This window comes from Mus pahari, chromosome 3 (genome assembly GCF_900095145.1).
Source record: "Mus pahari chromosome 3, PAHARI_EIJ_v1.1, whole genome shotgun sequence".
Lineage (NCBI taxonomy): Eukaryota > Metazoa > Chordata > Mammalia > Rodentia > Muridae > Mus > Mus pahari.
In genome coordinates, this window is record NC_034592.1 from 58856405 (window position 1) to 58881632 (window position 25228).

A 25228-nucleotide genomic window follows, 5' to 3' on the forward strand; every position below is an offset into this window, starting at 1 on the left:
GAGAGAGAGAGAGAGAGAGAGAGAGAGAGAGAGAGACTAGTATTGGGCACAGGCTGTAACTCCACCACTCAGGAACCTGAGGCCGAATGAGGGCACGTTAAGACCAGCCTGGGTTACATGGCAAGACCCTGCCTCAAGAAACCAAAGAGCCGCATAAAAAATAATCTTAGAATGTTTTCTGGAGGTTTAAGAACCAACATCAAAGAGTGGACCGGCATAACCAGAGCTCATGGGAAATTCACAGACTCTGACTCGGACCTAGAAGGTGAATCTACATTGTAATGCGATGCCCAGACTGTAGTCCAAGAGCACAGATTAGAAAAGCAGGCGGTTGGAAGGTCAGCGGTGATACAGGGCAACACTCTGCAAGCAGTGGAAACAACCCAGTTAAGATGGATCCGTTCAAAGTCAACAAACAGTGCCGGTGATGGCTCAGCTGGGAAAACCACTTACCATAAAAGCCTGAAAACCGGAGTTCGGTCTCTGGAATTCACATAAAAAGTCCGACACTGTGGCTTTTATAACCCCAGCACTTCTACAGTGAGATGAGAGGCAAATCTGGAGAATTTCCCAAAACCTCTTGAGCCAGCTAGCCCGAAGAACCACAGCAGGCCAGCATTAGCTACACAGAGAGATTCTATCTCTAAGAAAAGAGCTATTTAAGGTTTCACTGTAGAGCTTTTTCAAGAAGTGGCTCTCATTGCCTAAACGCATCTTGAAAAAAAATGGAGGAAAATTCATTTGGATAGATGCAGTTTGAAAAGCTTCTTCTGTGACACATGAATGTTAGGCTCGGGATGCGGTTCCGTTGGTAAGTGCTAGCTTGTCCTATGTGTGCCAGGCCCTGGGCTCCGATCCTGGCCCTGCCCAAAATAAAATGAATGTGTATGCCTGTGCATAGCTTGGGGCACATTGGTAGTTTGCACTGATGTAGTCCGTGGTGGCGACTGTTATCTATATCATCGGCTGAAATGCCTGTGGGGGGATCATACACTGTTCAAGCTTAGAGCCTGAAAAGTCCGCCAGCGCTGACGTCATCAAAGACCGCTGCTCTTACTGCACTAGAGTGGGAGTCACACTTTAGAGTCGATCAACTGTGAACACGTACAAGTAACAAAAGACAGTTCTGCTGCACGCCACGGGTTAAGCGAAGCTCACTAAAGTAGCTATTAGCCCTAAGCTGTGGTCCGTAGTTGTTCACCAAGGTTCATAGTAATTGGTTTACATATGGGCTATAAGGAAAATAATATCAAACAAAATGTTCCTGAATATCCTGTGATACCCAAGGAGAACACATTTCCATGCTCCACTAAAGAGACGTTTTCCAAGGTCAAGGTGAGCTTTACTATATAGATGGTGTTTATATACAAGATATGAGCACTTTTTAAACTGTCTGAAAATACTGGTAATCTGAAAACTATGACTTGCTTAAAATCACACACTCTGTGATGTCTTTTCAATAGTCCCTGTGATCTTCTAATATGGGGAAGTGGTTTTTACCAAGCTAACCACCAGCCTGGAAATACCTAATGATGCCCTGAGACTAGAGGGAATCACTCCAAATTGCTCTAAATTGAACTTCCCATGGTAAGAACAAAGGGTGACACTTAACTCAAGGCCAACAGCCACGAGCCTTGGGGGGTCCAATTTTCCACTCAGGATTCAAGTCTTGGGAACTTCAAGATTTTAAACGACAGTATCTCAATCTGGCATGCAGAATGGACAACGTGCCTGCTTGCCCAGAGAAAGAACATAGTTGGTGGGTTTGCAATTTCTCTGAGATTCCCTTTCTCTGCTACAAGCTGGGGGCCTCCGGGCTATATAAGCCAAAGCAGGGAAATGTCATCATTATCCAGACTTAGCCCTAGATTTCAACTTGTTCCCCTTGTTCTCAAAACACACATTAGTACTCCACGCCAGAACTATCACCAATTGACTCTCCCAGAGCCCCGCTAACCCCGGGAGGGGAGGGGATCACATTTTATTGAGGGCATTTTGGGGTTTCAAGAAATAGAACTTCATCTAAACTAGCTTAAGCATTATAACAATTTTTGGTTATTTTAGGGAATTCAAGAATTGTTTTAAGAAAAAAAACCAACCAACCAACCAAACAAACAAACCAAGCGTTACAACAGGCAAGAACCAAGAGCCGGAACACTGCAGAGGTTTCAGAAGTTATGTCGCCACCTCAGCATCTCTTTTGTGTTATCCCTTCATCCTCATGGTGGGAAATGGCAGTCACATAAACATCCATCGCTGATGGCCTCTCCAGCCAAGAACACTTGAGCTGCCCTGTGTGCACTGGCCAGCTGGTTCAACTTGGATGAAGGACCCGCCACTTCTAGCTTTTACACTCTACATAAAACGAACTCCATTTTTAAAATGACAGAGGAGAAGAGCGAAGGGACTGTGGTGATAATCTGAACTTTTGGGTCTTTTTCTAAAATAAAGGAGGGATAGAAGGGTGCTTCTGGTCCTGATAAACAGCTAGGAGTCCAGGCCAACTGGAATCTGCCTTTCCAATGTGAGAAGAGGCCCCCTGCCACTCCTGGGTGTGATGGGGCAGAGAGTAGGTACTCAGGCTATGGCCTGTATTCTCCTTGGAGTCTCACTGTCATTCTTGCTGATGCCGCCTCACACACTGAGCACTTTATGATAAACCCGGGCTTCCTGAGCTGGGGACCAGGAATCACACCAGTCCGAACCCTTCATTCCAAGTGTCCTAGCTATAGCTCACAGATGGAATTAACCTCTGAGTGTGCCTCTTGAGCTATTTCAAAGTTAAACCTACACGTTTGAAATGTTGAAGGAAAGTCGAACTGGCTGTATCCATACTACACTTGATCAGTACCCTCTGTGGCTGTGTTTATAACTGATCTGCGGACCCATGTGTGTGGTTGCTGTGTGGTCTGTTGCCTATGTGCAGCTCAGGGCTGTGACAGGGTAACCTCATTCCCTTTCATTGAGGACACTTGCCTCACTCTCAGCAAACGAGGACAGTCAGAAATCCTGCTGAATCCACGCGTTTCCCTATAGTCAGAGCTAGAAGCTACAGCAGTGCGCGTTCCCAACCTGGGCTTTCCAGGGATAACAGGATTAAGGATAAAAACCTCTGATCATATCTAAGAACAAAGAGGGTAACAAAGAGGTCTAGTGTCTTGTCAAAGGGATTCAGGGGCTAACTTGAAAAGGCACTCAAGGGTCGATGTTGCCACACAACTTGAATATTAGAGAAGTACAATGACAATCATAGCAAGACACCAATATTTTAGTTAATGACTAACATTTTTTTTTGAGATTTATTTTTATTTGGGGGGGGGGGTGGTTTGCCTGCATGTATGCCTGTGAGCCATGCCTATGCCTGGTACTGGTAGAGGCCAAAGAAAGTATTGGATTCCCTGGAATGGAGTTACAGAGGGTTGTAAGCTTCTACGTCAGTGCTGGGAGTCAGACCAAGGTCTTCTGGGTAAGCAGTTAAGTGCTATTAATCACTGAGCCATCTCTCTGGCCCCAGGAATTTTTTTTATATTGTTTTAAAATTATAATAGCTTCTTGATTACGCTTGAAGGATTCTGGTGCAAAGAATCATATAAAGTATCCATCCTCACAGGTCAATTGTCCTGTTCTCACAAAGTGTCCCATCTGGGCTGGACTGGCACTTGGGCTCTGCCTTTTAAAAGCCATTCTGAAAGTTATCTCGAGAGGGCACAGCCCAGGATGTAACCAGTAGACACCACGGCCCTGCTTCAAGGTGAGAAGCTTTGCTTTGCCACCTTCTCCATGATCTGGTGCTTTGCCACAGACCCAAGAACAAGAAGGTCCAATCTGTCATGGACTGAAACCTCAAAGCTATGACCCATCATAACCCTTTTCTACCAGTTGCCTATCTGACAAGAAGCTAAAACAACCAGCCTCGGACTTTGTACATATTCCCACTAGAATGAATGGCATCTCCTTCAGGGTCTATATCATCAATTTGTTTGGTTAGACTTCTCAAGAGATGATCCCATGTCTGTCATTAATCGTTCTCAGTAGCTGGGAGGTAGGACACTTGTGGTAGCAGTTGCTAGAGCAATCTTGGTAAAGGGGAGAGACTTTGGACTTTTTTGATTGGGGCTCTTGTGACTTTGAGAACTGCTGAAGTTAGACTATAAGAATCTCACATGACAATGTGGCCAGCAGCCTTTGGAAGCACAGACAAGATTGTTTTAGAATCAGGAAAGAGAAGGTTGTTTCAGAAACTGCCACTGGGTCTCTCCTATCACAAAACCTCTGGCATGTATTGGAAGACCCAATATATGGTCTGTGCCAGCCACCAAATATCTCAGTTACATCATCAAGAATGGACAAGGGACAGGCCCCAGAGTCCATTCCACAAATCATGATCCAGACCTTGACCAGGCTCCATGTAGACTCTAGATGTATTTCTCTAATTGGAAGAGGACTGAGGTAACCATTGAAGTGTGTCTAATAGCGCCTGCCTGAAATGTTTTTATTCCTTTGGCCCTACTGCACTGTTTCCAGCGTAAATGGTATGAGTGGAAAAATAATTACCATTTATACTTCTTATGGTATTGTGCTCCACCACCCCTCCCAGGAAATCCCCAGATTCCTCTCCAATAAATGGGCCCCAGGACGAAAGATTAACTCAGACCCCAAAAGTTCACCAAGGATCATGACTGGGGAGACAGATAGTTTCATCTCCTTGATCTGCCACTTGATGTATTTTGAGAGCTTAAAGTAAGTACTGTCTCTGTTGCTTGTCCATTTATATTTCCACACTTTCTTTAGCTGCCTCACTATACCCTGCAGGTAGGAGTGCCCAACACTACATTGTTAACAACTGCCATTGCTTCCATAAATATCTGAGCTTTGGAGACGGTCAGCTCAGATGTCTCTAGCATATCCCTCAACGTCTCTAGTTCCCAAGCAGGTTCTAAACAGGCTCCCGACCTTGATGTAGGCAGGCCTGACTTGGTTGGGAGATTTCTCTTCAGAATTTGGTAACTCTGAGGATTATATCTTGGGGGTGGTTCCCAGCTTCTGTTTCTGTATTTGAGTTGAGAGTTCTAAAGTGGTGCAGACTGACGTTCAGTAACTGTACGTGTCTGTCTAAGGCATATGGGTATAACCTTGGTAAGGTAAGTGATAGGGTGTAGGCTGACTAGATGCATCTCCCCAAAGCTCAGATACTAAAATCCTAACCCTCAACATGATGTTGTTAAGAGGTCAAACAAACCTTTAGGAGGTGATCAAGGCACGAAGGCAGGATTCTCAGGAATTGGTTTAAGTCCTAACAGGAGAGGTCACAGGACCATCCCTCCTCTCCCCACGGGAGAACATGGTGGGGACCACTGTCTCTGAAGCGGGAAGCACGATTCACCAGACAGATTCTGCCAGTGCTTTGATCTTGGACTTCTGAGGCTCTCGAGCAGTGGTTCTCAACCTTCCTAATGCTGCAGCCCTTAAATATAGTTCCTAATGTTATGGTGACCATCAACCATAAAAATCACTGCCATTGCTACTTCATAACTTTAATGTTGCTACTATTATGAATCATAATGTTGTAAATATATGCTTTCTGGTGGTCTTAGGCAACCCTTGTGAAAGGCTCAATCAACCCCCCATCAAGGGATTGTGACCCACAGGTTGAGAACCCCTGCTTTAGAACCATGAGAAGCTAATGTCTGATGTTTGCGCTACAGTCTATGTACTTTTATATATGTGTGTATACACATACATTTACATATATTATATTTTCTACAGTTACCCTAAGGAGCTATGATAGCTGTCTATAGTTGGGACAGCTTCTCAGGAGCTGCTGGCCAAGAATATCTGATTACAGCACCCCTGGCCGCCCAGAGCAATGCATGTTCTGTACAGAAAGGGACTTGAGTGGAAGGACAGTCCATCACATCTGCCTCAGCATCCTCTTCCCTTAAACTCATCATTGCCCTCTGGGACCTGAAACAATAAAAAGACATGCACAGGTGTCGTTGTTTGTGTTTTGGGTATCTGGTCCTTCAGGCACCTAAAAGCATTTACAAATATACTGAAGAAGTCTTGCTACAAAAGTCATTAGTGCTTAAACCACACTGGATGTGTGCAATGTGAGAGTACCCAGGCTTTAGGATGGCCTTGATGCTAGGTACACAGTGTGGCCATTGCTTAGTCTTTGTGTCTTATTGTCTCCTGTGGCATTTCATCTCAAGATCCCAGCACACTTCCACTTAACACTGACCAGAAAGAGGGGCTTCGGAGGCTGTGGCAACATTCTTCTAACAATACACTTTTTTTTAATTATTGAAAATAGATTTTTTTTCCTTCCTTCTCCTCCCAGTTTTTCCCCATCTCCTCTCCCATCTGCATCCACCCCCTTTCTGTCTCTCACTGGAGAACAGGCTTCATGGTCTAGAATAGAACAGAATAGAATGATAAAACAAGACTAAAAGTTTGAATTGGACAAAACAAACAGGAGAGAAAGAGCCCAAGAGAAAGCCTAAGAAACAGAGGCCCACCTTTTCACACACTTAAAGTCCCCATAAAAACACTAAACTGGAGGCAATAATGTGTATGCAAAGAACCTGTAGGATGAAAACATTCAGAGAAAGAAAATCATATGAAAATAAAAGATAATAAGATAATTAAAAAAAAAAAAAGGAAGAGCCCTAGCCCAACGTTACAAGGCAAAGAATTTCTAAAGATGCTGTCTTTGTTAGAGTGCTATGAAGAGACACTACAACCACAGCAACACTTATAAAGGAAAACATTAATTGGGACTAGCTTAGTTTCAGATGTTTAATCCATTACCATCATGGTGGGAAACATGACAGCATGCAGGTAGTCATGGAGCTGGAGTTGAAGGTAGGAGAGAACCAAGGTTGGAGGGGAGAGGGGAAGTAGACCCCTTTAGACTACTTCCTGCTGATTTGCGTTCCTTAGGTCAAATCCAATTTCTTCTCATCTCTGACAAGCCACGGCAACACCACCTGGGAGCAGCAGCCACTACAGACCCTCTCAGGTCTCCCCCGTTTATACCCTCTCCTAGAGTCCACAGAATTCAACCATCTGAAGCTGGTGCGAATCACGCCCCTCCTCTAACACGAGACAATCATGGTTAGCAGCTGTGGACAATCTGAAGCAGCCCCATATCTCACACCTGGGATTAAAACAAAAACATAGCCGCATAATGTAACTGGGTTTTTAAAGAAACCGAAACGGTCACTACAGAGACCATCAAGATACTTGTCATGAATGATCCATCGGTTACCTGATCTGCCCAAAGCCTGGCCCCACAGTGGACAGCAAAGTGGGGCTGCCCTTTCCTTGAAAACACATCTTTCTCCCCGTGGAGGAGCAAGGCAGCTGGCGGGGTGAGCCATTCCAGATACTCCAGCAGTCTAAGAGTGCCATGAATAGGAAAGGCTATGGAGGTGGGCCAGTGTCCCCTTCTGGTTTAAGCATCCTTGGCCCCGGAGGGCACCTACACTGTATGGAGCCTTCACACAGCAGAACTAGCCCATGATGTGACTTGGGGGAGCAATGCTGTTTCCAAAAGAGGTAAGTGTTCATTTACCTTACTTAGTTTGCCATTACTTATGAACAAATTGGTCAAGCTCAAATGACTGTCATGGTGGGTGTTGGCGTCAAGACCCACCCCTCCCCCAGCCCATTTGTCTGCTTAGGACAGCTTCGGTGTGGGTGGGGTCTCCTTCCCCTCCTAGGCACAGATAGTACGCCAGCCACTGTCTACACAAGTTGCTCATACCCTGCCCCACACATCTTCCCCAGTACAGGGCTCCTTCCCCACTGTCTGTTGTATCAAGAGTTTCCCCAGCATTGCCACACTTTGTCCTTATTTCTGTCCCTGAAGATCTCAGAAATAAATGTCAACTCCTTTCTTTCTAAGATTAGGTCCTGGGTGAAAATGACATTCTCACTGCCCTTCATTCCAAAGTTCAGAGCTGTTAAAATTTTTAATCAGTCTCTCATCCTGGTAATGTCATTATCTGAAGCTATTACTTGTTTCATAGAATCCTTTATTGTTCCAGTTATAGTATGTCTGTTTCTATAACTCACGCATAATACTTATGACAGGAGTCACTTTGCAGATACAATGCAAAAACATATAAACATATGAGTAGAAGATTATAGGGTAATGAGTGTAATCTGATAGTTTTAATGTATCATGCAGCATTTTGCAATATTGACACATGATATAATGTATATTTTTATGAGTTCTCGACAGCATTTAAAAATGTTTCTGACACTGCACTTCAAGTTGTTTAATGTGTTTATTAATTCTGTGTTTCGGAGTAGAGAGCTGATATTCTGTACTTGAGAAAATATTCTTTATTACATGAAACTTGTACCCCCAATCGACTTCTTTTTTAATCCTATGTTGAGATGTTAATTTGAAAGAATGTTTATAGCCAACAAATGTCAGGAACTACAACTCAACAGGTTTTTACTACAGACTTCCCAAAGCCTTCAAGGTAGTAAAATGTATTTTGGAAGGAAGCCCTTTTCAAAAATTATTTCACTCAAACGCCTATTTACATTGTGTGAAATGATACTCCATGTCATATAGTTTAGGAAAGACTAGCCTGTACCTAGATGATAGACCTCCTGGCTGCCTGCAGAAGACAGTCTCCAGGTGCTGCCTTGGGATCAAAATGTAGAACTCTTGGCTCCTCCAGCATCATATCTGCCTGCACGCTGCCATGCTTCCCACCGTCATGATAATGGGTTGAACTTCTGAAACTGTAAGCCAGCCCCAATTAAATGTTTTGTTTTGTTTTTTTTTAATAAGAGTTGTCATGGTCATGGCATCTCTTCATAGCAATAAAACACAAAGACGTGTGTTTGTGTGTGTGTGTTTAGAAATATATATGTAGCAATTTTTAAAGAATAAGAGGGAATGAGTGAGCCATGGGAGAAGCTGGGGTAGGGGAAATGATGCAAGTATTGTAATCATATATAAGATGCTTAAAATTAAATAAATATTTTAAAATGCAGGTACATTGGTGCATGTCTTTAACCCTGTAACTGGAAAGATGGAGACAGAGAAGTCATAGAAGTATTGAAACTCATTGCCCAGTTAATATAGTGAAGTTGGTGAGATCCAGATTCAGTGAAAAAAAAATACTTATTACTTATTTATTTAGAATGTTGGAGACAAGATATATATCTCCTGTCTCTAGGCTGGCCTAGAACTTGCTGTGCAGACCAGGACGGCCTCAAACTGAGTGCTGGGATTGTGCCACTACAACAGACTCATAAATACCTTTTATTTACAGAAAAATTATGAGTATTTCATCCTCTTAGGAATTTTCTAATTAGTGAACATTATCATAAAACAATTTTAAAGGCTGCTAAATAGGTTTGGAGCAACAGCCAGGTATGGTTTTAATAACCCTGGATGCATTTCATTCTGCAGGACTTCATGTGGCCCAGATTTGTTCTTGCTTACTGTTTCCTTGGTGCGTACACACTGCACACACACACACACACACACACACACACACTCCCGAGACCTCAGCAAAGCTGGTGTCTAGCTCTTTATTCACCTTTTGAGAAGTTCCAGAGCAGCTGAAGGTTTGGGGACAAGAAGTAAGGTGGCTCCTCAGACTGTTGGCCTCATCCCTATGTACAGCTCTCTTTTGCTCGGGCACTCAGCAAACAGTAGAGATATCATTTGAATAGAGTCCAAATCAAGGAACTTAGGGGTGCATCCAGGAGAACGCAACTCACAGGGGAAGGTGCATGACAGGAAAGTGGTCCTGTTGTCCTGGGTAAGGACTGCCACCAGGGCTGCCTGGAGGAGGACCTGGGCTAGGACTTCTGGAGTTTCCTGGCAGTCAGAGCACAGCCTATGCAGTCACAGGAATGGGTGTGTCAAGAGACCCAGATGGGCTCAGTAAGGGAATAAAATGGGCGTGTCACTCAAGGAGCCTGGACTACAGACAATGAATGATTCTAGAATTGCAGAGATGAGCGAGACTTGTGGCTCGCTTTTGATTGCATCATTGGCTACATAATGAGTTCAAGGTTACGATGGGATACATGAACCCTTCTCTAAAAAACCCACACAAATTCTTGCGGATGGGTGGCTTGAGCAGAAAGAGACAGGAACATATTTCTGGGCATCATCTTCCACCTCCATGATTATTTTCTACAGTTACTTACACCTTAAACCACCATATACCCAGCCCTATCCTTTAAATCACCTATTTTTCTTCTTCTTCTTCTTCTTCTTCTTCTTCTTCTTCTTCTTCTTCTTCTTCTTCTTCTTCTTCTTCTTCTTCTTTTTTTGTTTTTTTTTTTTTGTTTTTCGAGATAGGGTTTCTCTGTGTAGCCCTGGCTGTCCTGGAACTCAAAAATACACCTGCCTCTGCCTCCCAAGTGCTGGGATCACCTATTTTTCTTAACACACTATATGTTATAAGAAAACTTTATCTTAGCCTGGGGAAATGACTCTTTGGACAAAGGGGCTTGCAGCTAAACTTGTTAACTAGAGTTCAATCCCCAGAACACACATGGTAGAAGAAAGGAACTGAATCTAATAAGTTATCCTCTAACTGCTGCATGCACACTGTTTTTGTATGTATGTACCCTTGCAAATATATACACATACAAACACACACACAAAACAAATGTAAATTCTTTTAATTTTTAAGAAAGAAAACTTTATCTCATTGCTATAAAGGTTAGCATATCACATGTGATAAACAGAAAGTAAATTTTTTAAGATATGCATAACAATTGTAAAATAATAGACTCTCCCATGTGCATATGTATGTACTGTAAAATCTGGACACGTTACAAAAAAGAAATGAACAAATCTATAGCCATAGCGGAAGATCTTGGCACACTCCTCTGAATAGTTAATAAGTCAAACCAGTCTAAAAACAGTGATACCACCGTTAAGACACAGGCAAGTCTCAACATCTCCAAGAATCTAGCTACTCACTGTGTAGCCTGACTACAATGTAACAAAGTTTAAAATGAAGGCTGAGGGGCTGGGCATCTGCCTCAGAGGGTAAGAGAGCCTGCTGTGGGAGCCAGAGGAGCTGAGTTGGAGTTTGCAGAAGCCACATACAAGCAGGACATGTGGTGTACTCGGCAACCCCAGCAGTGTGAGGGAGATGGAGACAGACAGATAGATCCCAGGAGCTTGCTGGCCTGAGAATGAAAACGTCAGACTTCTGATTCAGTGAGAGATCTTGTCTGAAAGAACAGCATGAGGTAGGTGAGCAGAATGGCTCAGCAGGTAAAGGCACTCGCCTGAAAAATGACAGCTTCAGTTACATCCTTGTTCAGATCCGACATGGAAGGAGAGAGCCAGCTCCCAAAAGTCGTTCTCTGACCTGTACATACATGCTGTGGCTTGCACTCACACCACACACACACACACACACACACACACACACACACACCAAATAAATAAATGTAAAGTAATTAAACAGAGAGCTATAAAGGAACATACCTCACATCTGCTCTCTGACTCACTTGCACAAACACAGGCATGTATACCACACACCTGCACACCACTCCCACACACCCAAAAATATAATGAAATATAATCCTGTAAAAACTTAGAAAAATTAAATTTTTAAATACTTTGTTGGCTAAAGATAATATTCTGATGGAAATGAGAGCTCAAAACTGAATGTGAATGTACCAATATTCATAAGATAGTGTGTAAGCCGGGCAGTGGTGGCTCATGCCTTTAATCCCAACACTTGGGAGGCAGAGGCAGGCAGATATCTGAGTTCCAGGCCAGCCTGATCTACAGAGTGAGTTCCAGGACAGCCAGGGCTATACAGAGAAACCCTGTCTCAAAANATATATATATATATATATATATATATATATATATGTGTGTGTGTGTGTGTATATGTATATATATATATGAGAGAGTATGTAAATGTAACTTTTGTTCTGATAATTATCATCTCTGAAGCTTACTGTCTCAATCTGCTAACCTAGACCTGCCTTCCGTACAATCTTGTCTAGCCCTAGATATATTTTCAGCCTCTGAGACTTAATTCTGCAAAAGTTCACCTTTCTTGTTCTTTCTGAGCTCTGGCTGGCTAGTTCAACTCAGCTGTTCTATCTCAAACCCACTTCAAGATGACTGATTCAATCTGACATCTCTCTTGGTCTCAACTGAATTGCTCTGCTTGGACTCAAACTAATTATTGCAATCTGTTCTAATTTCTGGGTCCTTCTCATTCTCTGGCTCACCCTGTCTTCACCTGTGTCTAGTTTGTTCTCTCTTTGTAACCTGTCTCTCTGTAACTACTCTCTCTCTCTCTCTCTCTCTCTCTCTCTCTCTCTCTCTCTCTCTCTCTCCCTCTCTCTTTGTAACCTGTCTCTCTGTAACTACTCTCTCTCTCTCTCTCTCTCTCTCTCTCTCTCTCTCTCTCTCTCTCTCTCCTACTCTCTTAAGTAGCCTCCCTTTCCTCTCTCTTCTCTTGAGAGTTGGGCATTTCCTATCCTGTCAAATTTTTTTCTTTGTCTGATTCGTCACTTTGTGCCACTCTATTAGATATCACTTTTAAACATGAGTGCTTCCTTCTACAAACTAACTTTACCTCCAAAGGGTGTCTACTAAGGACATGTCTATATTCCAGCCAGAGGGATTAAAGGTGTGTGCTTAGGCTGAGCCATACCACAACTAGCAACAGCATTTTCCCAATCAACAACACAATCTCGGGGTTCACAGTATGAGCAAATATCCTGCAAAAAAAAAAAAAAATGGTGCTAAAGTTGTACTTATAAAGAGAAGCAGGGTCCAGTAAATGTACGGAAAACCAAAAGCTCTTGAAAAGTCACTGAGCAGCTAAGCTCCAAGCCTCCCATCTGTGTCTCCTAATTGGCTTCGTTCCTCAGCTGTCTTACACCATAGGCCTGACTTGGTTCTCACCTGTCTTCTCTCAAGTCTTTCAGAATCAGGTGGTTCCTGGCCAAGAAACAAAAGCAACACCATCCTATTCTCCATTGGATTCAGATGAAAACTGGTAACAAAATGAGGTACAACTCCACGAGAAGACAGTGTGGGAGACTTACTGAGTCTGTAAGGAGTCACACCATGGCGTGACTGAACCTTTATGCTGAATCAAAGTCATCCTACCAGACAGAACTGAGCATTAAGCTCTGGAGACTTGCTCAGGTTTAAATCAGAGGTCCAATTTGCTATTATCAGTTCTACGTGAGCTAATTGGTTTGTTCAGTAATAAGACAAATAGAACAACAACAAAACCAAAAAACAAAATCAAACTCGCTGAGCTAATAACCTGAGGATACAAAACAAAAACAGAATAAAAATATCCAAAAAAAAGTTAAAAGTTAATGAGATAGAAAATGAAGTAACTACCCAAAACTCAAAGAAACAAATGTCAAATTATTTAAAGGCCAATACAAGTGACGAATTTCTTACTTTTCTTACTAAAGGAATTGTGCCACCCAGATGTGGGAGGGGCACGATGCTCAGGGAAGAGAAGACATACTTAGAAGGAGGGACGTGAAAATGAAGACTTTATACCAATAACATTGAAAAATAAGCAAAATGAATAACATTCTAAAAAATAAACAAACCATAAACTGCTAAAAAAAAAAAAAAAAAAAGAAGAAGAAGAAGAAGAAGAAAAATCATTAATGGGCTCAGAATGATATTATTTTAATCAATATGCACAGACATACTCAACCACGCACAAATTCATCACCGAACACTGTGGACAATCAATTAGTCAAAGCGATTCTTTTAAAGATGTATTGCAACAGCAAAAATACGTCTAAGCCATTTAAGAATAAATCTAACAAAAAGATATACAAGGGAGAGATATAAAACCTTAATAAAGGACATAAAGAAGAGCTGTGTAATATACACCCTGCTCAGTAAAAAAGACTCAGTGCATAAAAATGATAGTTCTCCCCAAATCATTCTATAAATTCAATGTTCTTCTAATCAAAATCCTAAAGGAACATTTCACATAACGTGACAAGGTGATCTTCAAGTGTAAGTAGTAAAGAGCAAAGAATAGGCAGCCACTTTAAATTTTAATATCGTCATTATACTAGGCAGTGGTGTGTTTTGTTGTTGTTTTGCTTTTGAGTTAGTCTCACTATAAAACCCAGGCTAATCTGATACTCATAGGAATCCTCCTGCATCTGCTTCCCAAGTACTAGGATGACAGGTACGAGCTACCACCCTTGGCTTGAAAGTTTTAAGTATTAGGGGTAAGAAAAAAAAGAAAGAAAGAAGAGAGAAAAGAAAAAAGGGTAGAGCCATCCTTTAAGAAAGTTGGTTATAAAACTAAATATAAATAATGCAGATAAAAGACAGAGAAACCATCCTAAAACAGCCCAGTGTACGGAGAGCATTGACATGTGTACTAAATAGCACCACAGGCAGGGAAACAACTCAGAGCCAACAGGCCACACTCCCAGATCACACCTCCTTCCCTAAAGGTTAGAGGCACACGTGAGGCTCTGGGGCCAAAAACATTTCCTCTTTTATAGTCAGACTAGGGAAAGACTCTCAAATGCAAAACCAAAACGCAGCCCAAAGGGAAGACACTGGGTCTGATGATATTCAAATAGACTCAGTGCTGTGGATGTAGCTCAGTGGTAGAGTCTCTCCCAAGCGTGTGCTCCGTGGCTGGATCTATGCTTAGCACGAACAAGACCCTAGGTTCAGTCCCCAACACCAGAGAATAGAAAACATGTTTGTTCTTCATATATAATGGACATGGTATTATGTATTCCAGAACAGACGCACAGAAGCTGTACAACTTACTAATAAAAATATAAACAATCAAAAATAGAATAGAGCTAGATATGGCAGTGTGTGCCTACAATCTAGCATTTAAGACGCTGAGGCAAGCTGTAAGTTCAAGGCCAGCCTGAGCCAGCTAGAGAGGCCTTGCTTCAAAAATACATATACAAGAACAAATAGATAAGTGTGATAAATAAAAGAAAATATACTCCATCTCTCCTGTCTTAGTTAGGGTTTCGTTGCTATAAAGAGACACCATGACATAAGACACTTTTATAAAGAAAAATATTTCATCGGTGCTGGCTTACAGTTTCAGAGGTTCAATCCATTATCATCATGACAAGAAACATAGCTATAGGTTCAGATTTTTCTCTAAACTTACTTTATTTAGGGCTTTTAAATACTTCAACCTCCCTTCTAGGCCACCGACCAGAGGTAGCGGAGAAAGAAGGTTAATAGGACAAGGGGGCTGTGGACCTGTTTAGAAGTAGTCCTTTGGGGAGATTCCAATCTTCACTGTCAGGATACCAGCAGACCAGTCCAATAGCAAGCACCAAACATGGATCAATCCAGCAGAAACCGCAAGGCTCCACCGAATTGGCCTAAGTCAGCAGGAACAGCAAGAATCAGTCAGAATACCATGAGAAGTTCTTTGGTGCGTTTCTCTCTATGAAGTGAAGATCAGTGAAGGGTTGCAAGGCGTAGCAATGCAAGAGTGCCCCTCTCATGGCAGCAGTCTATGGGGGGCAAACCTATTCAGACCACCACATCTCCTAAACTAAGACACAGGAATTTAATCCATGACGAAGTACTATTCATCAGATTAACAATATAAAGATATTGGTTGTGTTGGTGTAGGTGTAGAACAAGAAAACTCTATGTCTTTGGGGGGTATAAATAGCCCCAAAATATGGCACCATAGCATACTGTCTTTTTAGCTGAAGATAGTTGGGAAAAAAAAAGGAACAAAAACAAAACAGAACAAAACAAAACAGAAGCCAGGCTCTCTGACCTCTCTCCTCTTTTCTCACTGGAAACATGGCCATAAAAGAATTCTGTGGCCTCCTATCCGTGAACATAGGTCAGAAGACGCTCACACCAGGGGGCTTTGTCATCTTCCTGGCAGCCAAGAAGAACCCAAGCAAAGGCTGTGAGATCCCCAGTTCATTGCCACCAAATTGCCCCTCTTTCCCACAGTCACACTCCTACACAATCGCTTGTAAAAGTGGCTTCTCCTGGTGTGTTGGGTCTTCATATCTGAAAACTACTACATCGGGGAAAGCTTAAATAAATGTCTTATGCTTTTCTCTTGCTGACATGTCCTCTGCCATAATTGTCTCAGCCAGGATCCCTTTCTCTCCTATTTGTCCTTTTTACTTTTTCCTCCCGGAAAGCAGGACAAGCAAGGTGGTCTATTCACATAACTTGACCATCACCAATATATTAGTATCGGTGATCTGCCAGGCATGGAGGCTGGTACTGAAATCCCAGCATTCAGAAGACTAGAGCAGGACAACAGTGGCCAAGCTAATTTATGTAGCAATTTGGGGCCAGCCAGGGCTACATAGTAAGACTCTGTCTCAAAAATAAGTCAGAAAGGCCAGCAATTTGGCTCAATAGACAAAACAAAGGTGCTTTCAGCCAAGCTGGAGAGCCTGAGTTCACTCCCACGTGGTGGAAGGAGAGAACGGATCCCTCAAGGGTTGTCACATGACCACAACCTAAGTGCCACGAGTAAGCAGCCACACAGATACACACACACACATATAAACACTCATAAGTAAACAAACTCACCTCCGTGTATTTCAACAGAAATTAATCTCAGACAGTTTTTGAGTTTTTTTAAAAAGCAAGTTGCACTTTTCATAATGACAGTTATTTAAAACTTAAAATCCTTTGCCCATATACTAAATTATATAAATAACTTATATAATAATGATGAATACTATCTTATAGCTAGTGGTAAGATTTAAATATGGGGGCTAGAGAGGGGGCTCAGGGGATAAGAAAGCTTGCTGCTCTTGCAAAAGGACCTGTGTAGTGAGCATTTGGGTTTCTTTAAAAACATAGAAATGGAACAGGAATATGTTTTTTGTTTTAATCCCAGGTGTGGGATATGGGGCTGCTTCAGATTGTCCACAGCAGCTGACTATGATTTGCCTCATGCTCTGGCACAGGCTTGATTTTGCCTGACGCAGATAGTTTTTGCAAGTGTATGACATCTGGAATCCTGGGGACTCTTGAGAGGGTATATAAATGCAAGAGCCCCTATAGGCTGTGGTGGCTGCTGCTGCTGCTGCTGCGGCTGCGGCTGCGGCTGCGGCTGCGGCTGCGGCTGCGGCTGCGGCTGCTGCTGCTGCTGCTGCTGCGGCTGCTGCTGCTGCGACTGCTGCGGCTGCTGCTGCTGCTGCTGTTCACCATTTGTAGATTCCTAGTTGGTTGCCAGTTGCTGTTTGTTAGTTGGAGATAACCAGATGACGAAGATCAAAATTGCCCCAATTCCCCTAATCAGCAGAGAGTAATCTAACAATATTGATACCTCCTTTCCCCTCTAACCTTCTGTCTCCCCCGCCTAGTACTGGGAGGTTGGAAGGAATAAGGGTGGTAGAAATAGGAACCCATAAAGTAGCCCGAAAGCCTGACCACAGATCTGGGTTCCATTCCCAGCACCCACGTGGTAACTCAAAACCTTCTGTAACTCCAGCTCCAGAGGACCCAACGCCCTCTTCTGGCCTCCATGGGCACCAGGCACACATGTAGTACACATACAGACATGCAGACAAAACACTCATACCCATAAAATTAAAACAAATGTGATTTTCTAAGGATTTACACAGGGCTCCAGAGCTGGGAAGTTAATGGATGCAACAGCGCAGAGAGATGGCGCTCCAGATGGTGGTGAGGTCAGAGTCCTCATGAATGCATCTGTCTTGCTGTCACAGGGCTGGATAGTTTCAGTATGTGGTTTGTTCTAAGCAAGTTCAGCCTTGTTACCTCTTCCTTCTCCTGTCTCTCTTACCATCTCACCAGCCACAGGAGACTGTGGCCAGCATCTTGACCTTGGACCTTCCAGCTTCCAAACTATGGGAAATAAACCTCTCTTCTTTATAAGCTACCTAGCCTCTGGTAATTCACTATAGACCACAAAGCCGACTGAGACATCTAGAATCTCTTCACAATCCAAAAGTCGTCCGTTGTCCTTATACAAATTCCATTCGTGCACCACCTGTCCGCAGGCTGTGTTCTCTCGTGTGTGTAGATTTCTTCCACAAGTTTTCAACTGAAAGACAGCGGTTAAGTTCTTTACCAAGCCCTCTATTTCTCTCCTACTGGCAACCTTCACACACTTTAGCCTTTCCCTCCCACGTCTCCTTCACGGTGTGAAGGAGCAGCGTTTCCTCTTTGAGTGTCATTTCATTAAGTTTCTAAAGCAGCCAGTCTACATCCCGAAATTAATCCATGTCTGGGGGGGGAGGCTGTGGGGGGGGGAGTATAAATGGCTCATCAATGCATAATGTACTTTGTCAAAGAAAAAAAATCCCTCCGTGTAATATATATTTCCTCCTTGTTGTGCTTGGGGGCATCAATTAATGTCAGAAGTCTGACAGTCCCTGAGGGTGTCCCTGTGACTATGTATGCTGGTGTGACATTGCCTGACTTCCGGGTGGGCGGTGTTTGCTGCTAGCGACTTGCTCCTCTTGCCCTTGAATTTGATGACATTTTGATGCTTTCTTCGCGCCTCTATGCTTTACTAGGAACACAGTCTAACAATAGTGCAACCTCAGCAGGCACCCACTGAAATCTTTCTCCCCTTTTTTTTTTTTTCCTTCTCTATCCCTCCCTCTGAAAAATTTATTAAGACTTGGGGGTTGTGGGAAAGTAAAGCGAGACACCCATAGAACAGTTAAGAAAGGAATTGTGGACAGAGGCTCATGAGGGTACCCAGGAGGCATTTCTTGGCGCTAGAGGCACCAGTGATCCAGGAGAAGAGTGTGTGAGGCAGTGCCCAGCCCTCGTTTTCTCTTTCTCTGTGAAATGTCCTCGTACCCCCCCAACCCCCACCCCAGGACAAAAGCATAAGCGATGCTCAGAGGGAAAAAACGCAACATATTTTTTGCAGTGCCATGTCAGGCTTCCCCACTGCACCGCCTAACTTCTTGAGATGGCTAGAAAACAGGCCAGTCTCGGAGTGTCGGAAGGGACATGCCTACAAGCACAGAAGAGAATTCTCCTGCCTCTCTGCAGAGTCTGGGTAAGGAGAAAATATTGCTTGTTTAGAGAGATTTGACCTTAAGACTTCACAGAATAAGAAGATGCCAGGGGGTCGTCGTCAGAAAGAAAATGCCCTTTTAGATTTTTTACTACCCATTCTGAAAAGGGCCAAGCAAGGCAATTTTAAGGTAGCAGTAATTTGAATATATTTTTCTCCTGGGAATCGGCTCACTTGTACCATTCTCCATCATACTATGGTCTTACCTCCGATAAAAATATTGTGGCTCTGAAAATAAAACTTGGGGCAAGAGAGGATGGAGACCTAGAAGGATTATGGTTTTATAACCCCAAAGCCTTTTTCCTCTTAAGCACAAATTCCAATTGACATTTAAAGAACACTCCAGTACAATCCTGCCTAAAACCAAACCTGGAGAGACAGCCTGAAGCAGCGAGAGATATTCCCATTGCCAGTCCAAAAGGGATTAGAAACAAACTCAGGAAAAATCTCTTGGTGACAGACTGCACCAGCGCCTTCGCCTTTAAGTCCCAGTGAGACACTCCTGGTTAGAAACCGGCAGGCAGTGTCCTAAGATAGATACAGTCTGAACGTCAATAAAACACCCCCCCCCTCCCTAAATGCCTCAAGGTACCACCTCAGTACACAAAACCTCGCCACCCACCCCGGGGTCTCAGGTTTAAGGATGCCTGATATCGCAGAACATGTTTCCGCTTTGATATTCCGTGCCGCTCAGGGACCTGCGGCGCATCTACATAAATCAGCAGAGAAAGGAACCGCCCGCAGCATCCCATTCAGTGATTGAAAACCGCAACTATGCTTTCCAATCTGCTACCCGAGATGGAAGTGTCATCGTGTGGAATGAAATGGCATGGATTACAGTCCTATATGCTTATGAGGCCCTGTTTGCAGCAAGCCTGACTCTGCCCTGATTTCTAAATTGGTTTTTGAACTCCTGCCTGTAAAGCTGAAAGGTACAATGTATTCATTCAAGGAGAGCGCCATAGAGGGGAAGCGGGTGACCCACAGACTCGAGCATAACTTTCCCCAAACTGCTGTTCATTAAGCGTGTTCCGTCTCATGAACCATGGATCATTTCAGTTTTAAGTACTCTTTTATTTCCTTTAAATTTATCTAAAACTTTATTAGATTCCCCGAGCACAGTTCTGACAGACAGCACGCACACATTTTAAACCTTCCCAGTGGAGAAGCATAAAACATTTAAAATCTATATTTGAACTGACAACAGCAGTGGAGTGTTTGAATTAGAAACAGATTAGACATAATTGAAGATAAAGAGCGGGTGCAAGCCGCACACCCACTTCGCTGAAGTGGGCTTTAAATTATCAGATTCATCCAGAGTACATTACCAAGAAACATTGAATTGTTATCTTTAGACAGCCTTTTCTAAGAATTTACAATTTCTCAGTTCAGTGAAGCCTGGCACCAGCTTGTTATCAGAACAAAAAACGAAAAATCACTCGGTTCAGGGCACAGAACCGACCTTACCTCCAAAAGTACACATTTCCCTCTGACAACAGACACCTCATCGGACAGCCGACAGGCCTCTTCATGGACATCCGTTTCAGGCTCTTCCTTGTTCCAGGTAATTCCCAAGCTGGCTACTGACTTGCGCTATTTACCAGTAAGGTTCCCTGTCAAGCCCCACCTCCATCCCTTAATTAAATACCACACACACACACACACACACACACACACACACACACACACACACTCTACAGAGACAACGCACACACATACCACAAGCACAGCACGTGTGTGCATCTTTTCTGCTTTGCCAGAGTCCTTCTCATTAGTAATGTAGCTGAATTCATTATGCAAAGCAAATTGACAAAATCTAATTAATGAAAGTTAAATAAATTAAGTTTGGATACAACAGCATATTGTGTTTTTTTGTTTGGGCTTGCTTGTTTTTATACAAAAACATCAGACTTTTGAAAACACAGATTTTAACATGACAGGAAAAAAATACTTCTGTTAAGAATCAAGCTACTGAGGGCTAGCAAGATGGCTCACTAGATTAAGTTACTTGCCACCAAGCCTGGCAGTCTGAATTGGATACCATGAGGACCTGCACAGTAGAAGAAAAGAAGCAACGCACAATGCTGTCCTCTGACCCTTGCATGCATGCGCTGTCACACATGGACACACATGTACAAATGAGCGGTTTTTATTTTTTAAGTTACAAATAATCTCATGAAACATCAATTCTCCAACTTTCTAAATAAAAAGATTAAAAACAAGGAAAGGAAAGGCTGAGGGTGTGGCACGATAGACGAGCATGTATCTAAAGCCCTGGGTTCTGTCCCAAGCACCAACCATCCATCAAATAAAGGAAAATATTGGGAAAATATTTGGTTGACCACAAAACACTCAGAAATCTTTCATCTAAACCAAAGTTTGGATTATAGCTTTCAACCTGAAGGTTTGTAATGTGGGAATGCAATGTTTACAAGCAGCTAGTGATGTGTTATTACTCCCCATTCTCTTTCCCACACCACTCTCTCTCTTGCTCTCTCTGTCTCTCTGTCTCTGTCTCTCTGTCTCTGTCTGTCTCTGTCTCTGTCTCTCTCCCTCTCATCTTGCCAGAGTTAAAGGTAACCTAAGGCATTTTAGGAAACTGCTTCTTGACAAATATGAAACCTAGCACACAGTAGGGATATAAGTGTTGGTGGCATTTAGGACTAACCTGATGAATGCTGACTTTCTGGAACCCTCTCCCCGTCCATGTTAATGTGCCCAGTGCTTCGCCTAATGGACATTTTTATCTTGCTTTCTGTTTTGTAGTCAGTTACTTTTGTTCTGACAGTATTTTTGTAACTGGAAAAGGCTTTGAAATTAAGTAGTAAGATTTAAATCTGGGAAGATCTTCAAGATGTAAGGATTAGGCAATAACTGCGGCATGTACCACCTTGTGCAAGTGATTGTACATTGAGAGGAAAGTGCTTTTTAATCCTGTAGTTTTTGTTGTTTTTATTTTGTTTTTTAGGGTCAGGTTTTCACTGTGTAGCCCTGGCTGTCCTGGAACTTGCTCTGTAGACCAGGCTGGTCTTGAACTCACAGAGACCTGTAGCTGCTTGTATTTTCATGCTAGTTCCCGTAAAACTAAGGGACTCCAGTTGGCTCTGATTGGTAAATAAAGATACCAACAGCCAATTGCTGGGCAGGGCAGGTAGGATGGGACTTTTTGGATTCCCAGGCAAGGGGCCAAGGGAGGAGGAAGGAAGGAGGTCAGCCATGTCTGGAGAAGGTGAAAAGAAGAAAGACACCATGCCCGAGAAGGTGCAGGACATCGTAACCTTCCATAGCTTTAACAATTTCTAAACTCCATAGACTATAGCACACTCCCACCTTTGCCCCACCCGCTACTTTCATTCTTTTTGAAGTTGATCTAATCCTTATCCACACACACACACACCCTCCTATCTCCTCCCATCCCCGATCTTACTGACTAAAATCTGAGTATGCTCCGTACTATGCATATTTAATTATCTTCCAACAGTGATTGAAGTCAAGGAGCCACTGTTGTTAATAGGCTAGTGCAACATTTGCATAATGGGAATATCCAGTAGCTGTGGTTGTTCTCACACCTGATATTCTACAGAGCGACCAACACAGAGTCTTCATCAGTTGCCCTGAGTTTCTGGACTGAAGAGTTATTTTTCTGAACTACTCACCTCTACTGTACCACATCTAAGCTCCACTTGGCCATTGTAAATAATTCAACTGAAACAGTATAGCTGATAAAAAAAAAAAAAAAAAGACCCTGAAGCAATGAAACCCCAACACAGTACCATAAGAAACATGGAAAACCAAAGTACCATAACTCCTATTAGTAATTTGGAATTACTAACCAAATGAATGGCATTTCCTGAGAGTACATTAGATGAAATTCAAGGCTAAGAACTCAAAAGAGCATCTATAAATATTCTTGAAGAACTGAGGAAAATAAGTGCCTGAAAGAAACAGAAACAGCTGCCCAAAAAAGGCAAGAAAGAGGAATTCCACAAAGACAAAGAAATACTGAAAAATAAAAACATTTGAATGTAAATGTTGCCTTTATTTCCTCTAAATACTGCTTATATTTCCTCTGATGATGGGATGGGATGAGAGCCATACCCAAGCTATGCAAATACACAGCTTTGGCTGAACCCAGAGTATTTTTTTCTCTCTACTATCCTAGGCCTACTAGGCCTAGGCCTGGAGCTTCTAGCCACCTGCCTAATGTTCCAAGCAGACTGATTCAATTTGGCTTCTCTCCACTTGTGACTGAATTGTTCTGCTTGGCTTCATACTAACTTTGGCAATATGTTCTAATCTTCTGGCTTCTTTTCATTCTCTGGCTCTATCTGTCTTCACCTGTGTCTAGCTTGTTCTCTCTATAACCTGTCTCTATGAAACTGTCCAAGTAAAAGTTCCCCTCCCCTCCCCTCCCCTCCCCTTCTCTCCCCTCCCCTCCTCTCTTCTCTTCTCTCACCTCTCTTTCCTGTGCCATTCATGTAAAAGTTGGGCATATCCTATCTCAGAATCATTCCATCAAATCTTTCTCTGATTCATCAGTTTGTCTGCCCCTCAATTAAACATCACTTTCAAATATGGCTGCTTTCTTCTACAAACTAATCTTACCTTCATTGTTAGGGACTAAAGAGGTATACTGAGGGCATGTCTGTATTCCAATGAGATCATATCTTTGAATGTGATCCCTTCCAAGAACAACTATGTTGCTGAATTAAAATTCTTCTACATTTGAAATGCTGGAAATAAAAATATAATATGTCAAATAAAAATCTTCATGGAAAGTCTCACTGGTCAAACAGATCAAAACCAGAACAGACTACCAGAGCTTGAAGATAAGATTGAAGAAGAAGAATAGCCAAACAAGGACAAAGATAAAATTATAAGAAGGTACCAGTAGAAATTCCAAGATACATGTGACAGTCTGAAAAGACCAGATCTACAGTTTATAAATCTAGAACAACAAGAAGTACCTCGTTCTAAAAACAGAAAACATTTCCAAATGAATCCTAAGAGAAATTTTCCTTGAGTTGGGAAGATAAATGCCAAACAAGATAAAAGAGACATTTAGGACACCAAACAGACAAGACCAGAATACAAACTCCCTTTGTCATATAGATCAAGGAAAGTATATGAAAATAGCAAGAGAGAAGCACCAAGTCACATGTAAAGGCGGGCTCATAAGGATAACTGCCGACCATTCCACTGAAATTAAAAGCCAAAGGAGCTTGGAATGATCTATCCCTGCCAATCCAAACTACTGAAATGGCTCTTACAATAGATGCAAAGCAAGTTTCAACAAATAGAGGAAAACAAAACAATTATGTGATTGTATCTGACCTCCATAGAAGAAGAGTACAAATCAACAAGACAGATCTTAGAAAACAGGCAAACTCAGGGAGATTAAACACACACTGCTGAATGATGGATGAGTCCTTGAGTAAATCAAGAAGAAAGTCTTTATTTGTAGAATCAAAAGAAAATGAAAATGCGGGGCTGGTGAGATGGCTCAGTGGTTAAGAGCACCCGACTGCTCCTCCGAAGGTCCAGAGTTCAAATCCCAGCAACCACATGGTGGCTCACAACCACCGATAACAAGACCTGACTCCCTCTTCTGGAGTGTCTGAAGATAGCTACAGTGTACTTACATATAATAAATAAATAAAACCTTTAAAAGAAAAAAAAAAAGAAAAATGAAAATGAAAATGCAACATGTGGAAAAACCTACAGGATATAACAAAAATGCCTACAGCTCTCTAAGTGCCTACATTAAGAAAGAAGAAAAATATCAAATAACTTAATGATACACCTTAGGGCCCTGAAAAAAAAAAGAAGGAAAAAAAAAAACAAAAAACAAAAAACAAACTCTAAGTCAGTACCTGAAAAGAAATCCTTAAGATCAGGACATAAATTAATGAAATGGAAGCAACCAATATACACATACACACACATGCATACACATGCACATACACACATACACATGCATACATACATACACATATATACACACATATATAAGAATCAACAAAACAAAGTTCTGGTTCTTTGAAAAGATAAGAGTGACGGACCCTTAGCCAAATTAACTGAAAGAGAGAAAAGATCCAAGTTAATAAAATTAAAGAAAAAATGGGAGCGAGTATAACAGATACCATAGAAATGTAGAAAATTGGTACATTCTACTT